The 19961-nt window shown below is 41.3% G+C and overlaps 1 pseudogene across 1 annotated transcript in view; it reads right to left on the bottom strand.

Annotated features, from left to right (window-relative positions):
* Positions 1-2375: 2375 nt before the first annotated feature.
* LOC307057624 (vomeronasal type-1 receptor 4-like) overlaps positions 2376-19961 on the bottom strand; it is a 43772-nt pseudogene continuing 26186 nt past the window's right edge. Inside the window, exon 2 of the transcript in view lies at positions 2376-2549. The product of the transcript in view is annotated as a vomeronasal type-1 receptor 4-like (transcript). The remainder of the gene's footprint in view (positions 2550-19961) is intronic.

The following is a 19961-nucleotide window of genomic DNA, read 5'->3' as shown; positions in this document are numbered from 1 at the left end:
AGTTGCGGGGGTAATCCTGGGGTGGCCGTCCACCAGCGTGTGGGGCCCCATGGCAGCTGACTACTGTGAGAGTTGTCTTTCTGTTGCATTGTATTGATGACATCCTGTTAACCTTAGAGTCTCTTTCCAGTTTAAAAGCAGCAGCCCAGTGCTTGTGGTTCATCTGACTGCATGAGGAGGGCTGGTGCATACAGACAAAATGCAAGAGCCTTTCTGGGGTTTTTGTTGTTGTTGTTATCTACAAAATACAAACATACCCCTGATCTGCCACCCCCAAACAATTACAGACACAGGCTTTAAGGATATTAACTGAGGGACAGGCTTGTGAATTGGAAGTGGCCAGTTACCCTGAAGGGTTTGTTTGGGACCTGTGACAATGGCAAAACAATAAGGGGCTCTGGACGCGCAGGCTCAGCGGCCATGGCTCACGGGCCCAGCCGCTCCACGGCATGTGGGATCTTCCCGGACCGGGGCACGAACCCGTGTCCCCTGCATCGGCAGGCGGACTCTCAACCACTGCACCACCAGGGAAGCCCCTGCTTGTGGTTTTTGGTAGGCCCTCTCTTGGGCTTCTGGTCCCAGCTATGGCAGGGGGCAGAGCAGCGATACAGGGTGATGGAGCAAAGCTATATGCAGCCTACAAGGCCTTACAACAGGTGGAAGATATTACAAAAGGCCTACCCGAGTTGTCAACCAATGCAAAAAACCCCACTTTAGCGGCCATGAAGTTCAGGCCTGGGCTGATAAAATGCCATACACTGGCATTTTCAGCTGCTCTTCAACCCCACTGCTGCCAGGCTAATTGAAGGATGAGCGACCTACTTAAACAACATTTGAGACAGGAGACCTGCTGTCTCAACCTGTGGACCAGGAGGCTAACTCAGCTCACACAAATTTATAGCTAAACATCCCAGCAGCAATCATCCCAGTGCCTATGCCGTGTTAACCCAGAGGCAACTAGTCAATACTATACGAGTTCAACTGTTGAGCACCCCAGGACCGTTGCCAACTAATGATCAGGACAGTAACTCACTTTTGCCCTTCCCACAGGATCTGCCCCCAGGGGAACATATTATAAATGGCCCTGGGACTGGCAGCTAAGTCCCCGGTGGTTTGGGTTTGCCGGCCCATGGAGATTAGGACTAGAAAGGAATTTATAGATTTCACCTTTCTTCTACCCAGCCCCACTTAAGACTACTAAGGTAATAAATCCAGGCCACTTACTGTAGAAAGGCGCCATTATATTAACCCTATGGTCTGTTAAACCCCCTCTCCAGTATTTGGCACCGGCCGTGGGGACTGAGGGTGGACAGGTGGTATGGTACTGCAGCTCAGGACAAAAACCACAAGCAGGGGCTTCCCTGGTGGTGCAGTGGTTGAGAGTCCGCCTGCCGATGCAGGGGACATGGGTTCGTGCCCCGGTCCAGGAAGATCCCACATGCCGTGGAGCGGCTGGGCCCGTGAGCCATGGCCGCTGAGCCTGCGCGTCCAGAGCCTGTGCTCCACAGCGGGAGAGGCCACAGCAGTGAGAGGCCCACGTACCGCAAAAAAACAAACAAACAAACAAACAAAAAACCCACAGGCAGGGGTGCTGTTATGTCAGAATGCTGTTACCACTTGTATTTTGCTTAATGGTCATGATCTTCCCTGTATCGAGTTGGTTAGACATCTTACATTTCGTCTCTAGTCTGAGCGGAGGGAATCTGTTTGCAGACTGGGTGACAACGGTGGCCTCACTGCAAAATGAGTCTGATTGGTGGGTCTACAGTGAGATACCACTGTTGTCCTCCTCTGGAATTCCATGAACAACTGACCCGATAAGCGCCTGGCCCCAAAGTTTACCCACATTTTGGACTCTCAGTACTCTCTAGCTGCTGTTGTCTGTATCGAATTTGTGGTATCTGGTAGCAGTGCACCTCTACATAGCTGACCCCAGGGATATTGTGGAAGAGGGGCGGACTAAGATTACAAGGGTCATGTGGGATATGTAGGCGGGGAGTGTATGGGCAGGTCATTCAAGATGGCTGTTCTCTTGCTCTCTCTACGTCCCCCTGCTCCAACAGTCCCTGCTTCACTCACATGACTATCCAATCCTCTTAATTATAGGGCTTAACTAGTATCTGCCTACATGCTTGCCCCTGCCCAGCTGCTGGTTTCCACAGTAACTGATAAGCCAACCTGACATCAATTCCCCCTATAAATGGTAGCCTCCTTCTCCCCCAGTGTCAAAGATTGCAGCCATGTCCTGCTGCCGTACATGGTGGGGTGTTGCTCTAGGACACTTCTGCTTTGGATGTGTAAGATCCCCTGTCCAATAAACCATTGATGTCTTTGTCACTGTCTCTGGCTCTTTCTTGAGTCTCAAGGCTGGGTATCTACAAGGCTTGCAGGCCTGTGAGGTACAGCCCAACAATGGTGGACAGGTTGCTTTGGTTTGGGTCCCAGGGAACAGTCACGGGAGGTCTGGCATTGTGGCCTTCTGCCGGGGCATTCACGGACCCACTTCTGCTCTGCTCTGGGTGCTGAGCTCTTTGGTTCTGAAACCATATCTAGTGTAGAAAAAAGGAGACATGGACCTCAGAAGAAGTAAGATTCCAGCTCAGTTGCCCTCTGATCTGTCAGGCAGAGGGCAATGTCTGTTAGGCCTAATCTTGGGGATCGTATTTATATCTTTCACCTGGTCCTTGCAAACTAGGTGCAAATTCAGGGCAACTCTCCACACCTGGCTAGGAGTGGCTCCTACATTGGTTGGCTAGAATGCCGGGCTCCTCATACATTATTACCTCTCTTGCCCTTTCGTTTCCTGAAAGTTGATGTCTTAATATCTCCCACTTAATGAGTCCTAGGGCAAATAGTGATCTGCTTCCCCTTCCCTACCCAGAATACTCAAGTCCTCAGGTATAGAAGCATTCCTTAAAACCTTTCCCCCGTCTGCTAAGAGCTGTGATCCAAATGAAAAATCACCTTCTCTGGCTCAGATGGATGTCCCGGTTCAGGCATGGTTGAAATTCATGCCTTCAGTGAATGTGCCCACTTGATATGACTACAAGCCCATCTCTTACGGACAGACGTTCAGACACAGGCAGCCACCAAGTCCAGATGAAAAACACCTGAGTATAGAATCAACACTCTTCTTTCAGGGTTGTATTGGGAAAGGAGCTCTCCTGATGAGGTTGAATTTCCTCTCCATCCATGGAGAACAGAGGTAAGGACACCTGGTCTTGCAAGCCAGTTGAAGCACAATCACAGGTTCTTGGATACAAATGAGTCTTTCGAGACTCTGATATACCCAAAACCACTATCTTCATAACTTATGGAGAACAAATATTCTCAACCAGGGGCAACTGTGTCTCCACCCCCAACCAAGGATAAGGTCAATGACCCTACATGATTAGGTTATTAGGGGTAGGGGAGGATGGATGTGGATTTTGGGCAGGGTCTGTATGGGCCCCTAGGCCCCTCAGGCCCAAGATGCTGATAAACAAATATTACCTCTGCTTCCATAATAACTTCAGAACTTACCAGAGATGCAGTCTTCAGCACAGGTAGTACCTTGGAGATGGACATATTGTTTGTTTCTTTATTCCTAACGAGTCTAATCCTTCATGATTTCATGGACCTTCCTTTTGGACCATCCATTCAAATGGGCCTGGAGCCACTCAGCCACCTATGGCCATGTGTTCCCAAGGGATACACATTCACTACTAGGATTTGAGTAAATGCTGTCTCAGACACCCAAAAGGGGAACATGAAGAGAAATACGTCATCTTGGGTGTTCCCTGGTGGCCTAGTGGTTAGGATTCCAGGCTTTCACTGCTGTGGCCAGGGTTCAACCCCTGGTCAGGGAACTGAGATCCCACAAGCCTCGTGGTGCAACCCCACCCCACCCCCCAAAAAAACACAAAAACCAGAAATGTCTTCTCCCCAGCATGCCCTCAGATTGAAGTTCCTGTAACCCGTAGCTTATTGAGAACTATAACATTTGAAAAAACCCTATCTCTAATAAGTTGCTTTACTTTATTTGTTGGTAGTCTGAATATGGCTTCTCCTAGAATAACTATTTTCTTTCCAGCTGTCTCTTTGATCTCTAGATGTATTGTTTTCTTTCTTTTTTATATTGATTATTCCATTCAAAATTATTCTACTGGTCTGTAAACTGTCCTGTGTCAAAAAAGTAGTACAAAAAAGGAATCCTGGTCTGAAAACTGGGAATATGGGTATTATTTTCATCCAGAGTCCTTATACTATATATTGTTCATTATTCTGTAGTATTGATTGCAGTGATCAATGACAATGTACCATGATCAAGTTGACCCTATTGCTTACATTCTCTACAGTGTCCACATATGACTTAATTTTCTATTGTGAAGTGAATATCCAGTACAATTCCCTTCCCCCATCAGTGAATGCCCCAAACCAAGTTTTCCTCCATTGGTAGAAGATATAGACAAATTTATTTTTTGTATTTAATCCTTTACATTGTATGATATAACATGCAAAAATTTCTTAGCAAAATACCTGATATAAGGTATTGAGTCAAAATTGCTAGCCCAGGTTGTCTCTTTACCTTGACCCTGAGACATAATGAAAGAGAAATTCAAGCATACCTGGATTCTAGTTTCTGGAAAGCCAATTTCTTTTTTTTTAATTGGAATATACTTAACATACAGCATTGTATAAATTTAAGGTGTACAACATGTTAATTTGATACATTTATATATTGTAATATGATTACCATTGTAGTGATAATTAGCCCCTTTAACATAAACCATAATTATAATTTCTTTATAGTGGATGGAATATTAGGTTCTAGTCTCTTAGCATGTTTGATTACAATATACTGTTGTCTATATTCACTATACTATGTATTTGATCTCAAGGATGTATTTACTGCTTGTTGCAAGTTTGTACACTTAAAAAAACATGTTCTAACTCCCCCCTCATTATCTCCTAGTAACCATTTACTCTGTTTTTATGAGTTAGGCTTTTTTTAGATTCCATGTATAAGTGATTGTCATACAGTATTTGTCTTTCTCTGTCTGACTATGTCATTCTGTCTAATGTCCCCAAGATCCATCCATGTTGTTGCAAGTGGCTAAATAGTATTTCATTGCACATATGTGTATACCTCATGTTCTTTATCCATTCATTTGTTGATGGGCACCTAGGTTGTTTCTATATCTGAGCTATTAAGAATAATGCTATAAAAAACATGGGAGTGCATATATCTCTTAAAAAACCTCTTTTCATTTCCTTATGATATATAACCAGAAATGGAATTGCTATATCATAGATCTGTTTATTTTTTTGAGAAACTTCTATATTGATTTCCATAGTAGCTGAACCGACTTGCATTCCCAGTGGACACGATGTGTTCCCTTTTCTCTTCATCCTTGCCAACACTTGCTATCCCTTGTCTTCCTGGTGATAGCCATTCTTAAAGGTGTGAGGTGATAGCTTATTGTGCTTTTGATTTATATTTCTCTTTTCATGTACCTATTAACATGTACATGTTTCATGTACATCTTTTCATGTACCTATTAACCATTTGCATGTTTTCTTTGGGGAAATGTCTGTTTCATCCCTTTGCCTATTTAAAAATCAGATTGTTATTGAGTTGTATGAGTTCTTTATATGTTTTGGCTATTAACCCCTATACATGGTTTGCAAAAATTTTCTCCCATTCTGTAGGTTGCCTTTTCATTTAATTGTTTCCTTTGCTGTGCAGAGGCTTTTAAGTTTGATGTAGTCACATCGGTTGTTTTTTTGCTTTTATCATTTGTGCTTTTGGTGTTATATCTAAAAAATCATTGCCAAGACCGATGCTGAGGAACTTCTATCCTATGTTTTCTTCCAGGAGTTTTATGATATCAGGTCTTATGTCTATGATTGATTTCAAGTTAATTTTTGTGAGTGTTGTAAGATAGGGGTCCAATTTCATTATTCTGCATGTGTTGATCCAGTTTTCTAAACTCCACTGATTGAAGAGACCATCGTTTGCCCATTGAGTGTTCTTGGCTCCCTTGTCAAATATTTTGACCATATTAGGAGGGTTTCATTCTGGGCTGTCTATTCTACTCTACTGGTCTGTGTGTCTATTTTTAGTCTAGTACCATACAGTTTTTATGACTATAGCTTTGTAGTGTATTTCGAAATCAGGAGGTGTGATACTTCCAACTTTGTTCTTCTTTCTCAGGATTGCTTTGGCTATTCAGGGTGTTTTGTGGTTCCATACAAATTTGGAGATTTTTTTTTCTATTTCTGTGAAGAATGCTATTAGAATTCTTTTAGGGATAGAATTGAATCTATCGATGGTGACCTATATCTATAAATCTGTTATCTATATCTAAAATCTGTTATCTATACCTAAATCTATGACCATTCTAACAATATTAAATCTTTCAATTCATGAACATCAAATGTCTTTCCATTTGTTTTTCCCTCTGATTTCTTTCAATAAAGTCTTGTACTTTTCATTGTACAGATCTTTCACTTAAGTGGTTAAAATCTTTGTTAGGCATTTTATTGTTTTTAAAGTTATTAAAATGGGCTAGTTTCCTTCATTTCTTTTTTAGATGTTTCATTATTCATATATAGAAATGCTGATTTCTGTATGTTGATTTTTTCTCTTTTTTTATCTTTCAACTTTACTGATTTTGTTATTTCCAACAGTTTTGGGTTGAGTCTTTGGGATTTTCTATATGTAAAATTATATCATCTGCAAATGGTGACAATTTACTTCTTTTTGATTTGGAAGCCTTTCATTTCTTTGTCTTGCCTAATTGTTCTAGCTAGGACTTCCAGTGCTGTATTGAATAAGAGTGATGAGAGTGGGTATCCTTGCCTTGACAGTGATCTTAGAGAAAAAAATTTCAATTTTTCACCATTGAGTAGATTGTTAGGTGTGGGTTTGTCATATTCGGCCTTTATTAAGTTAAGGTGTATTTCTCCTATACACAGTAGGTTAAGGGTTTTCATCACGAAAGGATGTTATATTCTGTCAAATGTTTTTCCTGCATCTATGGAGGTGATCATGTAATTTTTATCTTTCATTCTATTAATGGGATGTATCATATTTATTGATATGTATATATTGAACCATCCTTGCATCCCAGGGATAAATCTCCCTTGCTCATCATGTATAATCCTTTTAATGTGTTCTTGAATTTGGTTTACTAATATTCTTTGCATCTATATTCATCAGGGATATTGGTCTGTAGTTTTCTTTCCTTGTACTGTCCTTATCTGGCTTTGGTATCAGGGTAATGCTGGCCTTGTAGAATATGTTTGGGAGTATTCCCTTCTCTTCAATCATTTGGAAGAGTTTGAGAAGATTTGCATTAATTCTTTAAATGTTTGGTAGAATTCATCAGTGAAGCCATCTGGTCCTGGGGTTTTCTGTGTTGGGTTTTTAAAAATTACTGTTTCAGTTTCTTATTACTGGTCTGTTTAAATTTTCTATTTCCTCCTGATTCAGTCTTAGTAGGTTGTGTGTCTCTAGGGATTTACTCATCTAGGTTATCTAATTTGTTGGCATATAATTGTTTATAGCCTCTTATGATCCTAAGTATTTCTATAGTGTCAGTTGTAATGTCTTCTCTTTCATTTACAAGTTTAGTCTTTTTACTTTAACTAAATGTTTATTGATTTTTTAAAATGTTTTTGAAAAACCAGATCTTTGTTTTGTTGACCCTTTTTATTGTTTTTCTGGTCTTTATTTCATTTACTTCTGCTCTGATCTTTATTATTTCCTTCCTTCTACTAAGTTTGAGCTTAATTTGTTCTTTTCTAGTTCCTTGAGGTGTAAAGTTAGCTTGTTTATTTGAGATCTTTCTAATTTCTTAATATTTGCAGTTATCTCTAAAACTTTCCTTTCAGAACTGATTTTGCCACACCCCCAAGGATTCAATATGTGTGTTTCCACTTGCATCTCTTTGGAGATAATTTTTTATTTCCCTTTTTATTTCTTCTTTGGCCCATTGGTTGTTCAGAAAGCTGGTGTTTAGTTTCCACATATTTGTAGATTTTCCAGCTTTTCTCTTGTTGTTGATTTCTAGTTTCTAACCACTGTGTCAGAAAATATAATTGGTATAATTTTTTTAACATCTTTTTTGGAGTATAATTGCTTTACAATGTTGTGTTAGTTTCTGCTGTATAACAAAGTGAATCAGCTATATGTATACATATATGCCCATGTCCCCTCCCTCGTGCATCTCCCTCCCACCCTCCCTATCCCACCCCGCTAGGTGATCACAAAACACCAAGCTGATCTCCCAGTGCTCTGCAGCTGCTTCGCACTATCTATTTTACTTTTGGTAGTGTATATATGTCCATGCCACTCTCTCACTTCATCCCAGCTTCCCCTTCCCCCATCCTAAAGTCCATTCTCTATATCTGTGTCTTTATTCCTGTCCTGCCCCTAGGTTCTACAGAACCGTTTTTGTTTTTAGATTCCATATATATATATATATATATATATATATATATATATATATATATATATATATATAGCATACGGTATTTCTTTTTCTCTTTCTGACTTACTTCACCCTGTATGACAGACTCTAGGTCCATCCACCTCACTACAAATGACTCAATTTCATTTCTTTTTATGGCTGAGCAATATTCCATTGTATATATGTGCCACATCTTCTTTTTTTTTTTTATTAGTTTCTGCTTTATAACAAAGTGAATCAGTCATACATATACATCTGTTCCCACATCCCTTCCCTCATGCATCTCCCTCCCTCCCACCCTCCCCATCCCACCCCTCCAGGCGGTCACAAAGCACCGAGCTGATCTCCCTGTGCTCTGTGGCTGCTTCCCACTATCTATCTACCTTACGTTTGGTAGTGTATATATGTCCATGCATCTCTTTCGCTTTGTCACAGCTTACCCTTCCCCCTCCCCATATCCTCAAGTCCATTCTCAAGTAGGTCTGTGTCTTTATTCCCGTTTTACCCCTAGGTTCTTCATGACATTTTTTTTTAAATTCCATATATATGTGTTAGCATACGGTATTTGTCTTTCTCTTTCTGACTTACTTCACTCTGTATGACAGACTCTAGGTCTATCCACCTCATTACAAATAGCTCAGTTTCGTTCCTTTTTATGGCTGAGTAATATTCCATTGTATATATGTGCCACATCTTCTTCATCCATTCATCCGATGATGGACACTTAGGTTGTTTCCAGCTCTGGGCTATTGTGAATAGAGCTGCAATGAACATTTTGGTACATGTCTCTTTTTGAATTATGGTTTTCTCAGGGTATATGCCTAGTAGTGGGATTGCTGGGTCATATGGTAGTTCTATTTTTAGTTTTTTAAGGAACCTCCATACTGTTCTCCATAGTGGCTGTACCAATTCACATTCCCACCAGCAGTGCAAGAGTGTTCCCTTTTCTTCACACCCTCTCCAGCATTTATTGTTTCTAGATTTCTTGATGATGGCCATTCTGACTGGTGTGAGATGATATCTCATTGTAGTTTTGATTTGCATTTCTCTAATGATTAATGATGTTGAGCATTCTTTCATGTGTTTGTTGGCAGTCTGTATATCTTCTTTGGAGAAATGCCTATTTAAGTCTTCTGCCCATTTTTGGATTGGGTTGTTTGTTTTTTTGCTATTGAGCTGCATGAGCTGTTTATAAATTTTGGAGATTAATCCTTTGTCAGTTGCTTCATTTGCAAATATTTTCTCCCATTCTGAGGGTTGTCTTTTGGTCTTGTTTATGGTTTCCTTTGCTGTGCAAAAGCTTTGAAGTTTCATTAGGTCCCATTTGTTTATCTTTGTTTTTATTTCCATTTCTCTAGGAGGTGGGTCCAAAAGGATCTTGCTGTGATTTATGTCATAGAGTGTTCTACCTATGTTTTCCTCTAAGAGTTTGATAGTTTCTGGCCTTACATTTAGGTCTTTAATCCATTTTGAGTTTATTTTTGTGTATGCTGTTAGGGAATGATCTAATCTCATACTTTTACATGTCCCTGTCCAGTTTTCCCAGCACCACTTATTGAAGAGGCTGTCCTTTCTCCACTGTACATTCCTGCCTCCTTTATCAAAGATAAGTTGGCCATAGGTGCGTGGGTTTATCTCTGGGCTTTCTATCCTGATCCACTGATCTATCTTTCTGTTTTTATGCCAGTACCACACTGTCTTAATTACTGTAGCTTTGTAGTATAGTCTGAAGTCAGGGAGCCTGGTTCCTCCAGCTCCGTTTTTCGTTCTCAAGATGCTTTGGCTATTTGGGGTCTTTTGTTTTTCCAAACAAATTTTGAAATTTTTTGTTCTAGTTCTGTGAAAAATGCCAGTGGTAGTTTGATAGGGATTGCATTGAATCTGTAGATTGCTTTGGGTAGTAGAGTCATTTTCACAATATTGATTCTTCCAATCCAGGAGCATGGTATATCTCTCCATCTATTTGTATCCTCTTTAATTTCTTTCATCAGTGTCTTATAATTTTCTGCATACAGGTCTTTTGTCTCCTTAGGTAGGTTTATTCCTAGATATTTTATTCTTTTTGTTGCAATGGTAACTGGGAGTGTTTTCTTGATTTCACTTTCAGATTTTTCATCATTAGTGTACAGGAATGCCAGAGATTTCTGTGCATTAATTTTGTATCCTGCTACTTTACCAAATTCATTGATTAGCTCTAGTAGTTTTTCGGTAGCATCTTTAGGATACTCTATGTATAGTATCATGTCATCTGCAAACAGTGACAGCTTTACTTCTTCTTTTCCAATTTGGATTCCTTTTATTTCCTTTTCTTCTCTGATTGCTGTGGCTAAAACTTCCAAAACTAGGTTGAATAAGAGTGGTGAGAGTGGGCAGCCTTGTCTTGTTCCTGATCTTAGTGGAAATGGTTTCAGTTTTTCACCATTGAGGACAATGTTGGCTGTGGGTTTGTCATATATGGCCTTTATTATGTTGAGGAAAGTTCCCTCTATGCTTACTTTCTGCAGGGTTTTTATCATAAATGGGTGTTGAATTTTGTCAAAAGCTTTCTCTGCATCTATTGAGATGATCATATGGTTTTTCTCCTTCAACTTGTTAATATGGAGTATCACATTGATTGATTTGTGTATATTGAAGAATCCTTGCATTCCTGGAATAAACCCCATTTGATCATGGGGTATGATCCTTTGAATGTGCTGTTGGATTCTGTTTGCTAGTATTTTGTTGAGGATTTTTGCATCTATGTTCATCAGTGATATTGGCCTGTAGTTTTCTTTCTTTGTGACATCCTTGCCTGGTTTTGGTATCAAGGTGATGGTGGCCTCGTAGAATGAGTTTGGGAGTGTTCCTTCCTCTGATATTGTTTGGAAGAGTTTGAGAAGGATGGGTGTTAGCTCTTCTCTAAATGTTTGATAGAATTCGCCTGTGAAGCCATCTGGTCCTGGGCTTTTGTTTGATGGAAGATTTTTAATCACAGTTTCAATTTCAGTGCTTGTGATTGGTCTATTCATATTTTCTATTTCTTCCTGAGTCAGTCTTGGCAGGTTGTGCATTTCTAAGAATTTGTCCATTTCTTCCAGGTTGTCCATTTTATTGGCATAGAGTTGCTTATAGTAATCTCTCATGATCTTTTGTATTTCTGCAGTGTCAGTTGTTACTTCTCCTTTTTCATTTCTAATTCTATTGATTTGAGTCTTCTCCCTTCTTTTCTTGATGAGTCTGGCTAATGGTTTGTCAATTTTGTTTATCTTCTCAAAGAACCAGCTTTTAGTTTGGTTGATCTTTGCTATCGTTTCCTTCATTTCTTTTTCATTTATTTCTGATCTGATCTTTATGATTTCTTTCCTTCTGCTAACTTTGGGGGTTTTTTGTTCTTCTTTCTCTAATTGCTTTAGGTGCAGGGTCAGGTTGTTTACTCGAAATGTTTCCTGTTTCTTAAGGTGGGATTGTATTGCTATAAGCTTCCCCCTTAGAACTGCTTTTGCTGCCTCCCATAGGTTTTGTGTCATCGTGTCTCCATTGTCATTTGTTTCTAGGTATTTTTTAATTTCCTCTTTGATTTCTTCAGTGATCACTTCGTTATTAAGTAATGTATTGTTTAGCCTCCATGTATTTGTATTTTTTACAGCTCTTTTCCTGTAATTGATGTCTAGTCTCATAGCATTGTGGTCAGAAAAGATACTTGATACAATTTCAATTTTCTTAAATTTACCAAGGCTTGATTTGTGACCCAAGATATGATCTATCCTGGAGAATGTTCCATGAGCACTTGAGAAAAATGTGTATTCTGTTGTTTTTGGATGGAATGTCCTATAAATATCAACTAAGTCCATCTTCTTTAATGTATCATTTAAAGCTTGTGTTTCCTTATTTATTTTCATTTTGGATGATCTGTCCATTGGTGAAAGTGGGGTGTTAAAGTCCCCTACTATGATTGTGTTACTGTCGATTTCCCCTTTTATGGCTGTTAGCATTTGCCTTATGTATTGAGGTGCTCCTATGTTGGGTGCATAAATATTTACAATTGTTATATCTTCTTCTTGGATCGATCCCTTTATCCTTATGTAGTGTCCTTCTTTGTCTCTTCTAATAGTCTTTATTTTAAAGTCTATTTTGTCTGATATAAGAATTGCTACTCCAGCTTTCTTTTGATTTCCATTTGCATGGAATATCTTTTTCCATCCCCTTACTTTCAATCTGTATGTGTCTCTAGGTCTGAAGTGGGTCTCTTGTAGACAGCATATATATGGGTCTTGTTTTTGTATCCATTCAGCCACTCTGTGTCTTTTGGTGGGAGCATTTAGTCCATTTACATTTAAGGTAATTATTGATATGTATGTTCCTATTCCCATTTCCTTAATGGCTTTGGGTTCGTTATTGTAGGTATATTCCTTCTGTTGTGTTTCTTGCCTAGAGAAGTTCCTTTAGCATTTGTTGTAAAGCTGGTTTGGTGGTGCTGAACTCTCTCAGCTTTTGCTTGTCTGTAAAGGTTTTAATTTCTCCATCAAATCTGAATGAGATCCTTGCTGGGTAGAGTAATCTTGGTTGCAGGTTTCTCTCCTTCATCACTTTAATTATGTCCTGCCACTCCCTTCTGGCTTGTAGAGTTTCTGCTGAGAGATCAGCTGTTATCCTGATGGGGATTCCCTTGTGTGTTATTTGTTGTTTTTCCCTTGCTGCTTTTAATATGATTTCTTTGTGTTTAATTTTTGACAGTTTGATTAATATGTGTCTTGGCATATTTCTCCTTGGATTTATTCTGTATGGGACTCTCTGTGCCTCCTGGACTTGATTAACTATTTCCTTTCCCATATTAGGGAAGTTTTCAACTATAATCTCTTCAAATATTTTCTCAGTCCCTTTCTTTTTCTCTTCTTCTTCTGGAACCCCTATAATTCGAATGTTGGTGCGTTTAATGTTGTCCCAGAGGTCTCTGAGACTGTCCTCTGTTCTTTTCATTCTTTTTTCTTTATTTTGCTCTGCAGCAGTTATTTCCACTATTTTATCTTCCACCTCACTTATCCGTTCTTCTGCCTCAGTTATTCTGCTATTGATCCCATCTAGAGTATTTTTCATTTCATTTATTGTGTTTTTAATCGATGCTTGATTCATCTTTAGTTCTTCTAGGTCCTTGTTAACTGTTTCTTGCATTTTGTCTATTCTATTTCCAAGATTATGGATCTTGGAAATAGAATCTTGGATCAGCTTTACTATCATTATTCTGAATTCTTTTTCAGGTAGACTGCCTATTACCTCTTCATTTGTTAGGTCTGGTAGGTTTTTATCTTGCTCCTTCACCTGCTGTGTGTTTTTCTGTCTTCTCATTTTGCTTATGTTACTGTGTTTGGGGTCTCCTTTTTGCAGGCTGCAGGTTCGTAGTTCCCGTTGTTTTTGGTGTCTGTCCCCAGTGGCTAAGGTTGTTTCAGTAGGTTGTGTAGGCTTCCTGGTGGGGGGGACTAATGCCTGTGTTCTGGTGGTTGAGGCTCGATCTTGTCTTTCTGGTGGACAGGTCCACGTCTGGTGGTGTGTTTTGGGGTGCCTATGGCCTTATTATGTTTTTAGGTAGCCTCTCTGCTAATGGGTGGGGTTGTGGTCCTGCCTTGCTAGTTGCTTGGCATAGGGTGACCAGCACTGTAGCTTGCTGGTCGTTGACTTACGCTGGGTGCTGGTGTTGAGATGGAGATCTCTGGGAGATTTTCGCTGCTTGATATTATGTGGAGCCTGGAGGTCTCTTGTGGACCCGTGTCCTGAAGTTGGCTCTCCCACTTCAGAGGCACAGCACTGACTCCTGGCTGCAGCACCAAGAGCCTTTCATCTACCCGGCTCAGAATAACAGGGAGAAAAAGTAGAAAGAAAGAATTAGTGGAAGAAAGAAAGAGAGAGGGAAAGAAAGGAAGAAGGGAAGAAAGGAAGGAAGGAAGAAAGAAAGAAAGGAGGGAGGGAGGGAGGAAGGATGGAAAGAAAGAAGGAAAGAAAGGAGGGAGAGAGGGAGGAATGAAAGCAAAAGGAAGAGTGAATGGAAGAAGGGAGGGAGGGAGGAAGGAAAGAAAGAAAGACGGGAGGGAGGGAGGAAGGAAAGAAAAAGAAAGTAGAAAGAAGAAGGGTGGGAGGGAGGGAGGGAGGAAAGAAAAAGAAAGAAGGAAAGGAGGAGCGGAGGGAGGGAGGAAGGGAAGGTTGAAAAAAAGAAAGAGCAGGTAAAGTAAAATAGAATAAAGTATGAAATATAGTAGCGTTATTAAAATTAAAAAGTAATTATTGAAGAAAAACACGGACCGATAGAACCCTGGGACATATGGTGGAAGCAAAGCTATACAGAGAGAATCTTACACAGAAGATTACACATACACATTCACAAAAAGAGAGCAGGGGGAAAAATCAAAAATCTTGCTCTCCAAGTCCACCTCCTCAATTTGGGATAATTCGTTGTAAAAAGAGGAAAAGGGCGAGAAGTCTGAAATCTTGCTAAGTCCACCTCCTTAATTTGGGATAATTCGTTGTAAAAAGAGGAAAAAGGGGGGAAAGTCTTAAATCTTGTCCTCAAAGTCCACTTCCTCAATTTGGGATGATTCGCTGTCCATTCATGCACTCCACAGACGCAGGGCACATCAAATGGACCGTGGAGCTTTAATCCGCTGCCTCCGAGGCTGCACAGAGAGATTTCCCTGTCTCTGCTCTCACAACTCCCGGGTCTCAGCCTTGGACCTGGCCCCGCCTCTGCGCGTAGGTCGCCGGCGGGCGTCCGTTCTTCGCTCATACAGGAGGGGTTTAAAGGAGCCGCTGATTCGGGGGCTCTGGCTCACTCAGGCCGAGGGGAGGGAGGGGCGCGCAGTGTGGGGCGGGCCTGTGGCGGCAGAGGCCGGCGTGACGTTGCAGCAGCCCGTGGCGCTCCGTGCGCTTTCCCGGGAAAGCCGTCCCCGGGTCCCGGGACCCCGGCAGTGACGGGGTGCACAGGCCCCCCGGAAGGCGGGGCGGACAGTGACCCGCGCTCGCACACAGGCGCGGCGGCGGCGGCGGCGGCGGCGGCGGCGGCCGCGGCGGCGGCGGCGGCCGCCCCATCCCCAGCGTCCCACGCCCGTCTCCGAGGTCCGCGCCTTACCCGAGTCTCGCGCCTGTCTCCGGCGCTTCCCCAAGCAGCCCTCTTAATGCCCTCTCCTCGCGCACCAGGAAACAAAAGGGAAAAAAGTCTCTTGCCTCTTCGGTAGCTCCAGACCCTTTCCCCGGACTCCCTCCGGGCTAGCCGTGGTGCACTAACCCCTTCAGGCTCTCTTCCTGCCACCAGCCCCAGTCCTCTCCCTGCGCTCCGACTGAAAGCCGATACCCGAGCCTCAGCTCCCAGCCCCGCCCGCCCCGGCGGCCGAGCAGACAAGCCTCTCGGGCTGGTGTGTGCCTGAGGGCACCGATCCTCTGTGCCAGAATCTCTCCGCTTTGCCCTCCGCACCCCTGTTGCTGTGCTCTCCTCCGCTACTCCGAAGCTTTCCCCCTCCGCCACCTGCAGTCTCCGCCCGCGAAGGGGCTTGTAGTGTGTAGAAACCTTCCCTCCTTCACGGCTCCCTCCCACTGGTGCAGGTCCCGTCCCTATCCTATTGTCTCTGTTTATTCTTTTTTTTCTTTTGCCCTACCCAGGTATGTGGGGAGTTTCTTGCCTTTTGGGGGGTCTGAGGTCTTCTGTCAGCGTTCAGTAGGTGTTCTGTAGGAGTTGTTCCACGTGTAGATGAATTTCTGATGTATCTGTGGGGAGGAAGGTGATCTCCGCGTCTTACTCTTCCGCCATCTTCCTCCGGGTCCCCCCCACATCTTCTTTATCCATTCATCTGTTGGTGGACACTCAGGTTGCTTCCATGTCCTGACTATTGTCAATAGAGGTGCAATGAACATTGTGGTACATGACTCTTTTTGAATTATGCTTTTCTCAGGGTATATGCCCAGTAGTGGAATTGCTGGGTCGTATGGTAGTTCTATTTGTAGTTTTTTAAGGAACCTCCGTACTGTTCTCCATAGTGGCTGTATCAATTTACATTCCCACCAACAGTGCAAGAGGGTTCTCTTTTCTCCACACCCTCTCCAGCATTTATTTGTAGATTTTTTGATGATGGCCATTCTGACTGGTGTGAGGTGATACCTCATTGTAGTTTTGATTTGCATTTCTCTAATGATTAGTGATGTTGAGCATTCTTTCATGTGTTTTTTTGCAATCTGCATATCCTCTTTGGAGAAATGTCTATTTAGGTCTTCTGCCCATTTTTGTATTGGGTTGTTTGTTTTTTTGATATTGAGCTGCATAAGTTGCTTGTAAATTTTGGAGATTGATCCTTTGTCAGTTGCTTCATTTGCAAATATTTTCTCCCATTCTCAGGGTTGTCTATTCATCTTGTTTATGTTTTTCTTTGCTGTGCAAATGTTTTAAGTTTCATTAGGTCCCATTTGTTTATTTTTGTTTTTATTTCCTTTTCTCTAGGAGGTGGATCAAAAAGGATCTTGCTGTGATTTATGTTGTAGAGTGTTCTGCCTATGTTTTCCTCTAAGAGTTTGATAGTGTCTGGACTTACATTTAGGTCTTTAATCCATTTTGAGTTTATTTTTGTGTATGGTGTTAGGGAGTGTTCTAATTTCTTTCTTTTACATGTAGCTGTCCAGTTTTCACAGCTCCACTTATTGAAGAGGCTCTCTTTTCTCCATTGTATATTCTTGCCTCCTTTATCAAAAATAAGGTGACCATATGTGCATGGGTTTATCGCTGGGCTTTCTATCCTGTTCCATTGATCTATATTTCTGTTTTTGTGCTAGTACCATACTGTCTTGATTACTGTAGCTCTGTAGTATAGCCTGAAGTCTGGGAGCCTGATTCCTCCAGCTCCGTTTTTCTTTCTCAACATTGCTTTGGCTATTTAGGGTCTCTTGTGTTTCCATACAAATTGTGAAATTTTTTGTTCTGGTTCTGTGAAAAATGCCACTGGTAGTTTGATAGGGATTGCACTGAATCTGTAGATTGCTTTGGGTAATATAGTCATTTTCACAATGTTGATTCTTCCAATCCAAGGACATGCTATATCTCTACATCTGTTTGTATCATCTTTAATTTCTTTCATCAGTGTCTTATAGTTTTCTGCATACAGGTCTTTTGTCTCCTTAGGTAGATTTATTCCTAGGTATTTTATTCTTTTTGTTGCAGTGGTAAATGGGAGTGTTTCCTTAATTTCTCTTTCAGATTTTTCATCATTAGTGTATAGGAATGCCAGAGATTTCTGTGCATTAATTTTGTATCCTGCTACTTTACCAAATTCGTTGATTAGCTCTAGTACTTTTCTGGTAGCATCTTTAGGATTCTCTATGTATAGTATCATGTCATCTGCAAACAGTGACAGTTTACTTCTTCTTTTCTGATTTGGATTCTTTTTATTTCTTTTTCTTCTTTGATTGCTGTGGTTAAAACTTCCAAAACTATGTTTAATAAGAATGGTGAGAGTGGACAACCTTGTCTTGTTCCTGAACTTAGTGGAAATGGTTTCAGTTTTCCACCATTGAGAACGATGTTGGCTGTGGGCTTGTCATCTATGGCCTTTATTATGTTGAGGTAAGTTCTCTCTTTGCCTACTTTCTGGAGGGTTTTTATCATAAATGGGTGTTAAATTTTGTCAAAAGCTTTTTCTGGGGCTTCCCTGGTGGCGCAGTGGTTGAGGACTGCCAATGCAGGGGACACAGGTTCGTGCCCCAGTCCGGGAAGATTCCCACATGCTGCGGAGCGGCTGGGCCCGTGAGCCATGGTCAATGGGCATGTGCGTCCAGAGCCTGTGCTCTGCGATGGGAGAGGCCACAACAGTGAGAGGCGCATGTACCTCCCCCTCCCCCCAAAAAACAAAACAACTTTTTCTGCATCTATTGAGATGATCATATAGTTTTTATCCTTTGGTTTGTTAATATGGTGTATCCACTGATTGATTTGCATATATTGAAGAATCCTTGCATTCCTGGGATAAACCCCACTTGATTGTGTTGTATGATCCTTTTATTGTGCTGTTGGATTCTGTTTGCTAGTATTTTGTTGAGGATTTTTGCATCTATGTTCATCAGTGATATTGGCCTGTAGTTTTATTTCTTTGTGACATCTTTGGTTTTGACATCAGGGTGATGGTGACCTCGTGGAATGAGTTTGGGAGTGTTCCTCCTCTGCTATACTTTGGAAGAGTTTGAGAAGGATAGGTGTTAGCTCTTCTCTAAATGTTTGATAGAATTCAACTGTGAAGCCATGTTGTCCTGGGCTTTTGTTTGATGGAAGATTTTTAATCACAGTTTCAATTTCAGTGCTTGTGATTGGTCTGTTTATATTTTCTATTTCTTCCTGGTTCAGTCTTGGAAGTTTGTGCTTTTCTAAGAATTTGTCCGTTTCTTCCAGGTTGTCCATTTTATTGGCATTTAAAGCTTGTGTTTTCTTTTTTATTTTCAGTCTGGATGATCTGTCCATTGGTGAAAGTGTGGTGTTAAAGTCCCCTACTATGATTGTGTTACTCTCAATTTCCCCTTTTATGGCTGTTACCATTTGCCTTATGTATTGAGGTGCTCCTATATTGGGTGCATAAATATTTACAATTGTTATATCTTCTTCTTGGATTGATCCCTTGATCATTATGTAGTGTCTTCTTTGTCTCTTGTAATAGTCTTTATTTTAAAGTCTATTTTGTTTGATATGAGAATTGCTGCTCCAGCTTTCTTTTGATTTCCATTTGCATGGAATATCTTTTTCCATCCCCTCACTTTCAGTCTATATGTGTCCCTAGGTCTGAAGTGGGTCTCTTTTAGACAGCCTATATACAGGTCTTATTTTTTGTATCCATTCAGCCAGTCTATGTCTTTTGGTTGGAGCACTTAATCCATTTACATTTAAGGTAATTATCAATATGTATGTTCCTGTTGCCATTTTCTTCATTGTTTTGGGTTTGTTATTGTAGGTCTTTTCCTTCTCTTGTGTTTCCTGCCTAGAGAAGTTCCTTTTGTATTTGTTGTAAAGCTGGTTTGGTGGTGCTGAATTCTCTTAGCTTTTGCTTGTCTGTAAAGGTTTTAATTTCTCTGTAGAATCTGAATGAGATCCTTGCTGGGTAGAGTAATCTTGGTTGTAGGTTTTTCCCTTTCATCACTTTAAATATGTCCTGCCACCCCCTTGTGGCTTGCAGAGTTTCTGCTGAATGATCAGCTGTTAACCTTATGGGGATTCCCTTGTATGTTATTTGTTGTTTTTCCCTTGCTGCTTTTAATATTTTTTCTTTGTACTTAATTTTTTTGTGTGTGTGTGGTATGCGGGCCTCTCACTGCTGTGGCCTCTCCCATTGTGGAGCACAGGCTCCGGATGCGCAGGCTCAGCGGCCATGGCTCATGGGCCCAGCCGTTCCGCAGCATGTGGGATTCTCCCGGACCGGGGCACAAACCCGCATCCCCTGCATCGGCAGGCAGACTCTCAACCACTGCGCCACCAGGGAAGCCCTGTATTTAATTTTTGATAGTTTGATTAATATGTGT

This window comes from Hyperoodon ampullatus (genome assembly GCF_949752795.1).
Source record: "Hyperoodon ampullatus genome assembly, chromosome: 1".
Classification (NCBI taxonomy): Eukaryota; Metazoa; Chordata; class Mammalia; order Artiodactyla; family Ziphiidae; genus Hyperoodon; species Hyperoodon ampullatus.
Note: the sequence above shows the minus strand (reverse complement) of the source record. Positions and strands in the feature narration are given on the sequence as shown.